The following is a 13,380-nucleotide window of genomic DNA, read 5'->3' as shown; positions in this document are numbered from 1 at the left end:
AAGACATCTACTGTATATGATATACTGCTCCTGGATAACCCAGACAACCCTACTTAAAAAATCTTTACTATCCCTTTAATGAGTGTTTGGTGATTTATTATCGGCTATTGGTTGATTTTTAATCAGCCAAGGTTATTGAAAGTGAATTGTATTTAGGAGTCGTAAAGAAGCTCTAATAAGATCCTCTTTGTCTGCTTGTTTTTGCGTCCTCATTGATTTGTGTGTTTTGTTTTTGACTCTCAGTTTTGATGGTGATAAACCTGTCAGGAGACAATAGCTACAGAATATAAGATATGATAGCTAGCTTCAAAGCTAATCAGCAGTCTGCCAGATGTGTGTCTCATTCGGCGTTTGATACAAAGATGTTGTCTTCTTTGCCTCTTGACATCATTTAATTTCGAACATACTTTGGTAACCTATGTCCATGTCCTGTTTGCACCCGTCACTCTGTGAATTCTGAACGCTTTTTTTCTGGTTAGACAGCGCGCTCTCTCATCTAAGCGTGCTCTCTACATCCCCCCCTTGTTTTCTTGTCAGGAGATTTTGCTCTCATCAGAGCGCTTTGGTAGCAATTCTGTGTGTGTCGCATGCAATGGGGATTCAACTTCGGGATTCGTCACACAACCGTGGAAACAGGAAGTCCTTAAGTAACCCCCCCTCCTTGCTTCTCTAATCCCTGCTGCTTTTGTTTTGCCGAACTCTGGATCCTTGCTCTTTTTTATTGTTCTGTGTCATGTCTGCTTCAGTCGAAAGAAAGCAATATGGAAAAATAGGAACAATATAACAAAGGGAGGAAGAGGAAATCACAATAACAGAGGTCAAAGGCCAGGCTCAGGCCCGTGTACTAATCAGTGCACGGTTTAGGTGAGCAGGCAGACTGTGTCATGAGTGAAAAGCCTGGAGGTTTGATTCCCTCTGGGGGCAGTCATGCTATAAAAGCTTGCAGTTTGCTTGTAAGCATCTATGAGTAATAGGGATGTTTTATGTAAATTGAGTATGTTATGTAGCCTCGTCAGCTGTGCCATCTGTGTACAAAACTGCACTACAAAACACATACAACAGAGTGGGCATATTTGGCAGTGTAGCAGCAACATACTGTCCTGTAGTACAAACAGCACCAGGGCCGTGCATTGTCTCATGCTACAGCTGTGCATGGATGTAGAGAAATATTGATTTGTTTATTTCACAGCTTGCATCCGCTTGGATCTTACATGTTGGTCTGCAGGCACTGAATCAGAGTGACATTCCTCTGTGACATCCCCTCCCCCCCCACCAATCAGGAACCTCTCAGTGTGCTGTGGCTGCCCTGGCAGGGTCTGTGCTCCAGGGTGTGGGTTCCTCAGGGCTGAGGCAGCCCAGGAGACCGGCGGCGGAGGAATGAGTGTCGGGGTGATCAGCATGCTCTTGGGGCCCGCTGAGCTCTCAGGGTTTTACTTGATTTATGTGAGAGATGCTTTATGGGCCAGGCCTGAAGGCTGCCGGGGGAGTAGAGGGGAGAGATGTGGAGAAAGACTATTATTATGAGACTGCGGTGATGTTGTTGGCATTGTGAGGGAATGCTGGTCTATCGATCTGTTCATTGTGTTGCGCATCGTGCTGCGAGTTAGATGTTCTTACAGCGCTGCACCGCTCCGTTGTGAGGGTGCACAACTTGACATGCTGTGAGCTGATGGATGCAGGTGGTGATCTGGGAGAACAATCAAACTTTATGGTCGAATAATTATTGCTACAGAACATCTCAATATAACAGGAAGGACTAAAATGATCAGGGAGAAGAGTCAGTCTTTATAGCCAAATAATAATTTAAAAAGTGCCTCAGAACGTTCAATAGAAAACTAATGTGACGCATGTTAAAGAGATCTAGTCACCCCTCTTAGTCAGTCATGTTGATCCCCTCATCATACATTTCATAAACTGGAAAATATTGACACTGTAATGATAACACCAGCTTTAAAAGATAAGTTCAGCATTTTTAAAAATATTCTCATTCACATTCTTGCTGAAGGTTAGATGAGAAGACATGACACCACGCTCCTGTCTATACGGTAAATACAAAGCTGAAGCTAGCTGCTGGTTAGCATAGGTTAGCATGGCGACTGAAAGCATACAGTAAAATCTAGTCTGGCCTAGTAGGACGTAAACAAAATCCCCCTACCAGCATCTCTAAAGCTCACAAAGTAAAGCTGTACTTGGTAACTTAAATCATCTAACACAGCTCTCAATCCAACCGATACCAATGCCCCGAGGGACCCTTTAGCAGCGATATATGACGCACTAGGCAGTGGGATTTTTTGCAGCAGTGTGAACTGGCTGTCTGAGCTCGACTCAAGCCGGCAACTCAGCTGGTCAAATCGCCAGCGGCTGGTTTTAGAACGTAAGCACGTCACCTGTTTCTACAGCCAATCGGCTTGTCGTGAAGTCTGCTGGCAGATGGCGTGTTCGCTTGCTGCTTCAGGTGCTCCGTCCAGCAGAAGTTGAGATGCAGCTGACAGAGCCATGTAACAAGTAACAAGGAAAACAAACGAGTATATTTAGATTAAAAAAAAAAAAAACATCTGTAAGCATCATGTAATGTTTTTAATCTGCTGGAAGGATTTCTCAGTCAAAGTTGAAACAACAAAGATATGCCCACACCATTGACTCCAGTAGAACTGACACCAAAGTCTGGCTCCTTGAACGCTGTCACTGTCGTCATGGCCTTTACTTCTTGTATCTTTTCCTTGAGGTCAAGCTAACAAAAGTATGTGGTTCAGTTGAGAAAAAAAATCACAGTTTGTTTGGCTTAAAATAAGTACATCTGTTACTGACATCATGTAACTTTACACAAGTGCACTGACCTTGAACTCATGACTAAGGACAAATCTGGACCCTGTGGTTGGACCAGTTGGGAGCCCTTGGTTTAATCAAAGGCAGAAGTGTAAAAATGACAAACATGAGAGTGAGATAATTCTTCTCAACAAACTCACACTAATAAAACAAATGAATGTATCTCCCAAAATGTCGAACTGCTCCTTTAATCCATCTCAAACCAGCAGCAGTGTGAGGTAGACGCAGGCTGAGCATCATCCCTCTCTTATTCTAGAAACATGGCGTCATGCATTTAGGACATAAAGATTTATTATTTAATCAAAACACTGCCTGTAGATGTCTCGTTAGGTTGAAAGGCTGAGGTGAAGGGCCGGGCCAGAGGTCGTCATGCACGACCTTTAATCCTTTTAGCGAGAACTAAAAGCATATTGTTGCTTTTAAATCAGCTGTAAATGTAACCTCTGACATTGTCACTGACGCTGAAAAGAAGAGGCTGAGCACTTCCATAGAAAAACTAATATGATAACTAAGTAATAAGTGTCAGAATCGGCGCCTGTGGAGTAAATGTCGGGGAAATGGTCTTGTTGACGTATGTGCACACTGACGCGGCGGGTACAAACTAACAAGATGCGACTTTAACTGCAGAGGGACAGCACGAGACATATTGTAGATATTAAACTAAACTCACGCAGCCAGTGCTGATTAATGCACTCGCTATAGACTAATGATAAATGTTCTAATGATTCACTAAACATACAGGACATTATTCAGTTAAGCAGTTAAAACAATGAAAACTGTTCATATGCATGAACACGCTCGAGTATTAATATGAAAATCTCTCCTCCCCGCCTCTTCAGAGACTTCTGGATCTTTTGTAGAAATGGCAGACCGCTGGTACAGAACTCCCAACAAATCTCCAGAAATTTCCATAATTACACTCGGATAGTGATGAATTAGATTCTGTGTGCATCCATAAAGAAGACAAAGAGCAGCAGTGGAAGTGACAGCTTCATCCAGAAGCATACTAGAAGATTCATGAGAACATTTCCATACACAAAACAAAGGGGCTGAATGTGTAGAATATTCACTAAAAGGCATAATTACAATGATGTTTCTTCTGCTGCCTTGAAAGCTCTCCTCAGGGTCGTTTTCACACTTGCGACATGAAAAAATTCAGAATTTATTTGCCTCCATTGCCTTCACATTCATATTCCATCTGAAATTGACAATGGAAATGTTGTGTTTATTTCCATTTTTTGCATAAATGTTGAAATAACAGGAGGATTCCCTCCTTGGCACACGGGTAAAACACTTTCCCTTCTTGCTGCTAATTCAGTGTTAATTGTGTCGACTAAATGAGGGCAGAGTGTGCTCCCTGTCTAAAGGGCAAGGGCTTTTTTGATGTCCTTTAGGACAATTAGACCACATAATGCTCCAGCTCTCATGCTCCTCTTTTCTCTCTCCTCCTGTTTTACGAGGCATTGACTCTCAATCTCTTTTGACACACTTTGGGCCCATTGTTATCAACCAGAGTGGAAATTTATTACAGTCCTAATCTGGAGCTCTGGAATACATCACTCCAATTCTCAGCCACACAATAGTTCTCAGCACGAAGGATGAAGTTTAATAGTTTCTTGGTGGCACTGCCTCTGCTCTGAGCTCACGGGTGTGAACCTCATTGAGGCAACACCAGCTGCTTAAACTGTTCATGTTCAAAACTATAAAGTGAGCCTCAAGTTAAAGAGTGCTTCCTGACAGGTGAGGTAATGCTGACAGGGACACATGTTTGAGGCTGTATAGACCCTTTTGGTTTGTGATACTTTATTTGTGACCCATGATTACAGGTTATAGCCTCAGTGTGGACACTGGAGAAGAGCTGCAGTTTACAATTGACCTTTCGCCAGATCGGCCAATCATAACGTAGCATCAGGCCGACTCAGTCCAGGGTCCACCAGCAACTCAGCTGTGCTCCATTGACTCTAATGCAGTGGTTTCAGATTTCCTTCATTTTCAGGCAGGTTTTGTGGATTTGGAGCTAAATGTTGTGCCTGGGGCTCGTCGTGTATTAATGATACTCGTTACCTGGAGAGGTTGAAAAAAGATATACGTTTCTTCCCTGTTCCAAAACCAAAACCAAACCCTGAAAAGTGTAGGGTTAGCTAGCTAGCTACTGAAGATATAGCCTACTGAATGTATACACATGCTGCTTTTGCTTTTTAATGATTATAACAGTGAAACAAAGACCGACCCTGCTGTACAGGAACCAGTGAAGGGAAGCAGGGAAACTTTGCTGATATTCAACCAGCTGTGTGTCATCACATTGTGTGCAGATGAACGTTGTTTGACTTCATCTGGAGATCCCTGCCCATCTGGCACCAAACAGTGTTCATCTGCACACACTGTGATGCCACACAGCTGGTTCAATATCAGCAAAGTTTCCCTTTATATTCATTGTCTTGTGTGGCGATCAGCAGTGATGTGGTGGTTCACTTTTACACTGTGATCTGTAGCCTATAGTTCGGCTTTAGCCTCTAACTATCTTTGTCTTTTTAACCTGTTGTTGCTGCTGAGTCAGTTTGACATCTTGGATATATCCTTCAAACACAGACTGTAGACCCCTCTGTCTGCTTCTCTCTGGAATCACTGTTTAATTTTTCCAAAAATATGATAATATTCCTTCAGGGAGTGCAGTTAGTTGCAGTGTGGGCTCCATGCTTACTGCGACAGCTTGTCGGACCATCACAAAGGGGCGGGGCTTAGCAAAAGATCGGTTATGTTCTGTCAATTTCTATCACTTATCGTTTGTTGCTTAATGTGTTGTGTTTTCTTTATGACTGATCAATTAATCATTTCAACAACAACATGTCAAAAAATAGTGAAATATGCTGCTGATAATTAATATAATAATATAACAATAATATAAAACAGAAAAAAGAGCATTTTTTTAATTTAGATTTTTTTTTGAACGAGAGAATGTATGACTTTATTTTGAACCAAAAATAAAGAAAACAATAAAAAACAAACAAAAGAAAGATAGCAGTAGGAAGAAGTAAAACTTATATGTCCATACCCCTTTCTTACATTTCATCTTTTAATTCACTGTCATTGGCCTTGTTATATTTATCTTTCAAATGTTAAATTGCATGGTATCACTGTCAGTTTTTTCTGAGTAGTATGTAAGTATTTATATTTTCTAAGGTATTGTATTGAAGTTAGAAATTCCAGTGTTGTGACAGGACTATTTGCTGGTTTTCTAAGTCAACGCAGTATCTTTGAACGTTTGGTTGGACAAAAATAAAAACATTTCGAGTCATTTTTTTGGGACAAAATCATTAATTGAGAGAAAAATTGGCAAATTGATGAGAAGTGAAATAGTCTCTGGTTCCAGCCTTGTACAGCACTTTTTAACCAAGCACCTTTAATCCATTCACGACCCCTCAGATTCATCTTGAGAGCCTTAAGGGGTCCCTGACCGACCCCCACATTCGTAACCACTGAGCGAGTTTACTTCTGAGAATATTAAATGGCTTCAGGTTGATGACTTCTGTTCCCTTTGACCCAGAGAAGATAAGACAGCTGCTCGGTGGAGAAGCTCCATCCCTGGAGACGGGTATGTTTAACTAGGCGCTGATGGATTCATAAACAAATGAGTGGTGTGCAGCGGACAGACCAGAATCAGCTAAAGTAATTGCCACCGTGGTCACGTCTGTATGAGCATGACTCTCCTGTGCTTGTAAACCTGTCTTATATTTTTATGTACAGAGGTTTGCATCATGCTCATGATAAAAAGCATGGATTTGCCCTTTCCCCTGCTCTACCCCACCTCCTCCAGCTCACGCGGTGCCCTCACCCAACCTTTTTCCTTAATATCCCCTGAATGTGTAGCTGTCACCCCTCTGGGTGTCATGACTGACAGAACACATGTCCACGCTGATCCTCATCCTGCTGACCACTCAGCTTTTCCCCCTGCCAGCACTTTTCTAGACATCCTGGAATAGACCCAGGAGGTTTACCTTACCACCCTGCAGCCAGCCCCCTCACACCGCCAGGATCATCTCCAGCTCAGCTAATCATATTCAATGCTGTACTTCTGTTGTTTTATTCATACCAGCCTCATACTTTCTGCTCTCCCAATAATTGGAATGCGTCTTTGTATTTTTGCAGTGCCTCAGGGTGCAATCACACTTTGTTTTCTTTGGTAATGTGGTGAAGTTTGTTTTGTAGTATTTTTGTATTTGCTTCATTACAGCTCACGTCGGGTTAGAAGGGAACCGGGGCTTGTAAACAAAAGGCACACTGACTCACGTGTGGATCCTTTTTTAGACAATTTTGGTAATGTGATCCAATTGGGTCTGAAATTTTGGCAAACAAGGCATCAGAACAAATCCAGTTGTTAACTTGAAGACATGATGGACTGATTTGGTGACTACAAGTGTCAAAAAAACATCTTGACGTCTATGTTTAAACCAGGCAAAGTGTGATTTTGATTTTGAAGAAATGTAGGTTACATATAAGCACTGTACTTAGGCGTAGTAGTGCATTGACCTAAATGCTAACACCAGCATGCTAACATGTTGATGTTTAGCAGGTATCGTGGTATTACTAAACACAAAGTGCAGCTGAGGCTGATGCCGATGTACTCAGTACCTTTGAGGTACAGAAAACTTGGTATTAAGTAGTGTCAAAGTATCTCCAGTGAAACGATACCTGCATTCGATCCTTTGTGCCAGTGGCCTGATCCCGAACCTCCTCCGGCATCCCCCCTGCAGGATTCGCTGGTGAACAGTCGGTTTAGCTTCTGTCTGGTGAGCATGAGCTAAACAGCAGCAGCAGCAGCTAACATCCAACACCATGGCGTTTAACGGTCCCAAGTCACACCGAAATCAAAAAGGCTCAACTAAAAAGCCGTGTGTTGCTAACAGTTAGCCCTGTCACTGTGTGTGTGGCCGGTGGACTCTCAAACCTTTTCAAGGTGTAAAGCTCACACTCAGTAGCAGCAGCAACTTCAATTTCTTTCATCACCAGACGTCACAACCTAAATTCAACAAAATATTAGTGTCTAACAATGTTTAATTAGTGTCTTAATGCTCTCTCTGTCTCTTTCTGGCTTTCTTTCCATTTCTATCTTTCTAGTGATTGAAGCAAATAAATGCCCAGGCTATTAATTTTTACAGTATACATGCCACTCCATCATGGGTATCGAATTCGAATGAAGTTCTCTATTGGTGTCTGTGTCACTTTAAAGGTGCTGGTATCATCATTTTTTAAGGGTGCTTTCACACCTGCCCTGTTTGGTTCGGTTCAGTGGAACTCAAGTTCATTTGCCCCTAAGTGCGCTTCATTTGGGCAGGTGTGAACACAGCAATCACACTCAGGTGCGCACCAAAACAAGAGCTCTGGTGCGGTTCATTTGTGGTGAGAACGTGTTCCGACCTGGATGTGAACCAACTGCAGTCACATGACACATTGTTTGGGTTAAACATGAGCATGTTACAGTCCTGGAGGATTATTAATGTGCACCTCCTCCTGTACTGCCTTAATATGCACATTCAGCACATCCAATGCATCAAAACATTGTTTTCTAGTTGGAGCCGCGCCTCGTTTTCAAACTGTATGGTTTGACTAAAATGAACAATGACAGCAATATAGTCCACGATGAGCAGCGCTAAAATCAACCTGCGTAGTTGTCCCTCCATTGTGACATTAGAAAGTGTCACATTTATCTTGCAAGTGTACTCTTCTTCAACGTTTGCTTTACTTCCTGGATTTTTCCTGCATGGATATTCTGACCAATCCCACAAGCATTTGATCTGGTCCACTTGTAAATGCTGCTGTGAGAACACGAACCAACTCTAGACAATTACACAACTTTGAAACAAAATTAGTCCGTGATTCAGACCAAAGCAAGACAACTCTAGGTCTGAAAGCACCCTAAATGATACCCAGTCCTTATAGCTGACAGGAAGTAAGCAGGGACCAAAGCTGTTGCCTTAGTAACAGAATGGCAATGAAACAGTCTGTGGTGTTGCCACGGACACTGCCCGAACGACATATTTTGACGGCCTGTAAGTGAGACCAGACTGGCTATCCACAGAGTTAAATCAGGCCCTCTGTGTTGGAGTGAATGCATCCTTAGCAGAATTACTGGCCTTAAAATGGCCTGAAATTGTTTACTGTACCGACACCTTCCCTTCTGCTATCATCTGAGATCAGTTTGTTAACACACGCACATAAAGCACAGGTTGTAACACATCCACAGACGTACAGTGTACCAGAAGATTCATGAGAACATTTCTTATCTTAGCAAACATACTGTAGCTTTTGCACTTTGGCTCCTGCTTACACATACTGTACAGAAACACACTGAAACACACACACATGCACACACACACACACAGACTAACTCACGCACAGGTTGAGTGGCAATAAATATGCTGGCCCTGCGTTTGTTCCTCCCAGTTGGGGGAATGCAATTAAGTTAAAGCTTATTTATAACACGATTCAGTGCAGGGCGTGTCGCCAGCTCTGAGCCTCCCCCTGAGTGTTTGTGTGTAAATCTGACTGGGGATCATATATTCAGCCTCCCCAAACTTTTGACAGTCTCTCCAGCCTAATAGAGTTAGGATGGAGGTAAGTGCTTCAGTTTGACCCATTTGGCTGTCAAAGCGTTTAGCTACAATGTTTTAACAAATAAACACTGCACTCTTTTATCATCCAGTTTTATTCTGAAAAAGATGACATGACGCCTCCTCTTACGCACTGATTTATAGTGCAAACATTAAATAAGGTTTTCATTTTAAGTGCTCAGTTGACAAAAGACTTTCACACGTTGGATTCTCCAGAGATTTTCAGTGTTGCATTTTACGAACCAAAATATAAACGCATCAGCATTTAAAGCATTCAAAATATAATGTTTGAGTAATTAAGTCATATACTTATTTATGGCAGGTGTATCTGTGGGCGGCACTGTGGTGCAGTGCAGTTGCCTCACAGCAAGAGGGTCCTAGGTTGGCTGTGGCCCGTCTGTGTGGAGTTTGCATGTTCTCCCTGTGTCAGTGTGGGCTTTCTCCGGGCTCTCCAGCTTCTCAAATGACATTCACCTCTATCGCACTTTGTGTGGTAATTAGCAAATGTTAGCTTCATAAACTCAGTCGCTAAACATCAGCATGTTAGCATTGCCATTGTGAGCGCTGGCATGTTGGTTCGCATGCTGGATACTACCACTGGTATGTGAGAGAACATTTTATAATTTGGTTGAACCGATCCTTTAAACAGTAATCATTTCCAAAGGATTATTCTCCTCATTTTTAAACGTTTGCCTTATTTTTAAAATGTTGCCATCCTGCTGATTAATTATAATCCTGAAACTCTTCTGCAAAACATAAAACAAAACCCACATCCTCCCAGAAACATGTCTTATTTAAGACTGAAACATCGGCACTGCAAAGGGACCTGCTTACAGCAGATGTTGTGATCATCCGCAGCCTGAAACCTGAGTGTACTGTGGTATTAGAAAATGTTTCTTTAATTAGTGTGAGCTAGTTTGTGAGTAGACAGCTCAAGTACTCTGATGCTGCCTTCAGTCATATCAGATGTGCTGTAAATAGGAACTGCCTGCTGGGAAAAACTTTTCATGTCGGCCTCCTGGAGGTGACAACTAGGATATGTGGGAACTTTTTATTGGCTGTGATAATCAACAGCTTGACGTCACTAATTGTGCAAGTGTGTCAACAAAAATGGTAAACAAGGCAAGGAAGGCAGGGTTGTCTCAGCCCAGATTTGGAGGCCTCTTACTCTGTTTTGACAGAAAGCTTGTATTAAAAGCTGGAGGTGTAGTGTTAGAGGGACATGGGTGTTTACCAGGCAGCAGATGCTTTCGAGTTGCATTGTGGAAAATGAAGGATGTAGCCATTTGGGAGCTTTGCCGATACATAGGGAGTGACTTGGGATATTTAGACCTCTTCTGCTTTGATTTTGATTTAAACATGATTGTTTAATCTGATCAACAAACCAAAACCTAAAACTTAAAAAAAAAAAAAAAATTGTCTTATATTCAATAAGTGTCATTTTTTTTCCATTTAGTTTCATATATGACAAAAAAAGCAGCAGATAATCTCATTTTAAAAGATGGAACTTGAAAGATTTGGGGTTTTTTGCCTAAAAATTACCAACCCAATCGCATGAAAAATGTTTCTGCAAACCCTTGTTATGTTACATTTGTGCATTTATTATGTTGTAGACACGTCGAAACTTTGTTTCTTTAATTTTCCGCAGCATGGTTGATGTGTAGTCATGTTTACAAAAACAAAAACAGCTTGGTTATGGTTAGGACAGGATATTGTTTTGGCTTAAATCATCCACTATTTGTGTCACTATCCTGGCAGGAAATGCAGCAATGTGTCTGTAAAAAGAAAAATGCTGTTTTTGTGGCATTAGCCCAGCTGGAAATGCAGTGCTGTTTCAGTAAATAACAACCACTTTTCATGGCAGTATCCTGGCTTGAAATGCAGTGCTATCTTGGTCATAACAACCGCTTTTCGTGTCCCTGTTCCAGCTGGAAATGCATTAATGTTTCAGTAAAAACAACCGCTTTTTGTGGCACTATCCTGCTGGAATTGCAGCAGTGTCTCTGTAAAAAACAACCACTTTTTGTGGCCCTTTTCCAGCTAGAAATGCAGTGATATCTTGGTAAACAACAACAACAACAACAACCATTTTTTATGGGACTAGCCCAGCTGGAAATGCAGCAGTGTCTCCGCAATAAAACAACCTCTATTTGTGGCACTATACCGGCTGGAAATGCAGTTATGTCTTGCTAAAAACAACCACTATTTGTGGTACTATTACAGCAGGAAATGTAGCAATATCTTGGTCAATAACAACCACTTTTCTTGGCCCTATTGTAGCTGTAACTGCAGTGATACTTCTGTCAATAACAACCACTTTTCATGGCACTATGGCTGGAAATGCAGTAATCGCTCAGTAAAAAACAACCACTTTTCATGGCAGTACCCTGGCTGTAAATGCAGTGATATCTTGGTCAATAACAAACACCTTTTGTGGCACTATACCGGCTGGAAATGCAGCAATGTCTCTGTAAAAACAACCGCCTTTTTTGGCACTATCCTGCTGGAATTGCAGCAGTGTCTCTGTGAAATCAACCTCTGTTTGTGGCCCTACTATGGCTGGAAATGCAGTGATATCTCAGTCAATAACAAATGCTTTACGTGGCACTACCCCGGCTGGAAATGCAGCAGTGTCTTGATCAATAACAACCACTTTTCGTGGCCGTTTTCCAGCTGGAAATGTAGTGATATCTTGGTAAACAACAACAACAACAACCATTTTTTATGGCACTATCCCAGCTGGAAATGCAGCAGTGTCTCCGCAATAAAACAACCTCTGTTTGTGGCACTATACTGGCTGAAAATGCAGTAATGTCTTGGTCAATAACAACTGCTTTTCGTGGCCCTATTCCAGCTGGAAATGCAGTAATCGCTCAGTAAAAAAAAACACTTCTCATGGCAGTACCCTGGCTGTAAATGCAGTGATATCTCGGTCAATAACAAACACCTTTCGTGGTACTATACCGGCTGGAAATGCAGCAATGTCTCTGTAAAAAAACAATCTGAGAAACAGATTTGGGTCGCTAAAAAACACCTTTGTTTTGTGGCAAAAAGCCACTGGAAACACAGTGATAACTTGCTAACCACCAGTTTTGTTGTTTGTTGATCTCAATTTGTTGGTCTGCAGCTCAGAAAACGTCTCACCTAGGTGTAACATATGTGTGGTTTGCAGGAATGTACAATGCCAACATTTTCCTCTGGCAACTGGGCTGGTAATTACCTGAACAATTAATCAGCTATCAAAATATTTGTCGATTATTCTTCTGTCAAATGACTAATCAGTTCCTCCCAGCTCTACTACAGACTATCTCTAACAACACTCAATGCCCTTAAGAGCCCTGTGTCCTCAGTTCCACACAACATTTTGTTTACGTCTAAGTTTGGGTGTAGGTTTGCACTTGAAAGAGAGTTGAAGAGTGGAGCGTTCAATACAGGTCGCTGCTCTCATTCCATACCTGCCTGCCAGGGTGACAGTCTGGGGTGCCGATGGAGGCGCCCTTCCTGCCCCTGCACCTACAACCAGCATCTGCATACTTTGATAAAGGTCAGTCCCGCTCCACAGCACCTTCCTCCATGCACAGTGCAGCAGCATTAAGACTAGAAATCGATACGGCTCAAAGCGAGAGGAGCTAAGGTTGTGCCGAGTTGCACAGCGAGTGAGGTTTTGCAAAAGGCTGCAGGAGATGAGAGAAGCTGTCGGCTCTTTTTTTTTTTTAACCTGTCGTTGTCTTATTTTTCACGCCTGAAACAATAATATAAAAGCATATGAGCGTGCAGAGTGTGTTTGCAAATTTTCAAATGCAGAATGTGATTAGGATGTGTGAATTCGGCTCATGGCACTTGACGTCTGACCAATATACAGAATGCTTCACTGAGCAACCCTGAAGGCAGATGAGAGTCAGTAAAGCTGAATGAATGAATTTGAATGAGGAACGTCTTTCTCTCC

General features: G+C 42.1%; 1 protein-coding gene across 3 annotated transcripts in view; it reads left to right on the top strand.

Moving 5' to 3' along the window:
* slc8a3 (solute carrier family 8 member 3) overlaps window positions 1-13,380 on the top strand; it is a 188,886-nt gene that overhangs the window by 16,940 nt on the left and 158,566 nt on the right. The gene's annotated exons all lie outside the window — the stretch shown is intronic.

This window comes from Epinephelus fuscoguttatus, linkage group LG14 (assembly GCF_011397635.1).
Source record: "Epinephelus fuscoguttatus linkage group LG14, E.fuscoguttatus.final_Chr_v1".
Taxonomy (NCBI): Eukaryota; Metazoa; Chordata; class Actinopteri; order Perciformes; family Serranidae; genus Epinephelus; species Epinephelus fuscoguttatus.
Note: the sequence above shows the minus strand (reverse complement) of the source record. Positions and strands in the feature narration are given on the sequence as shown.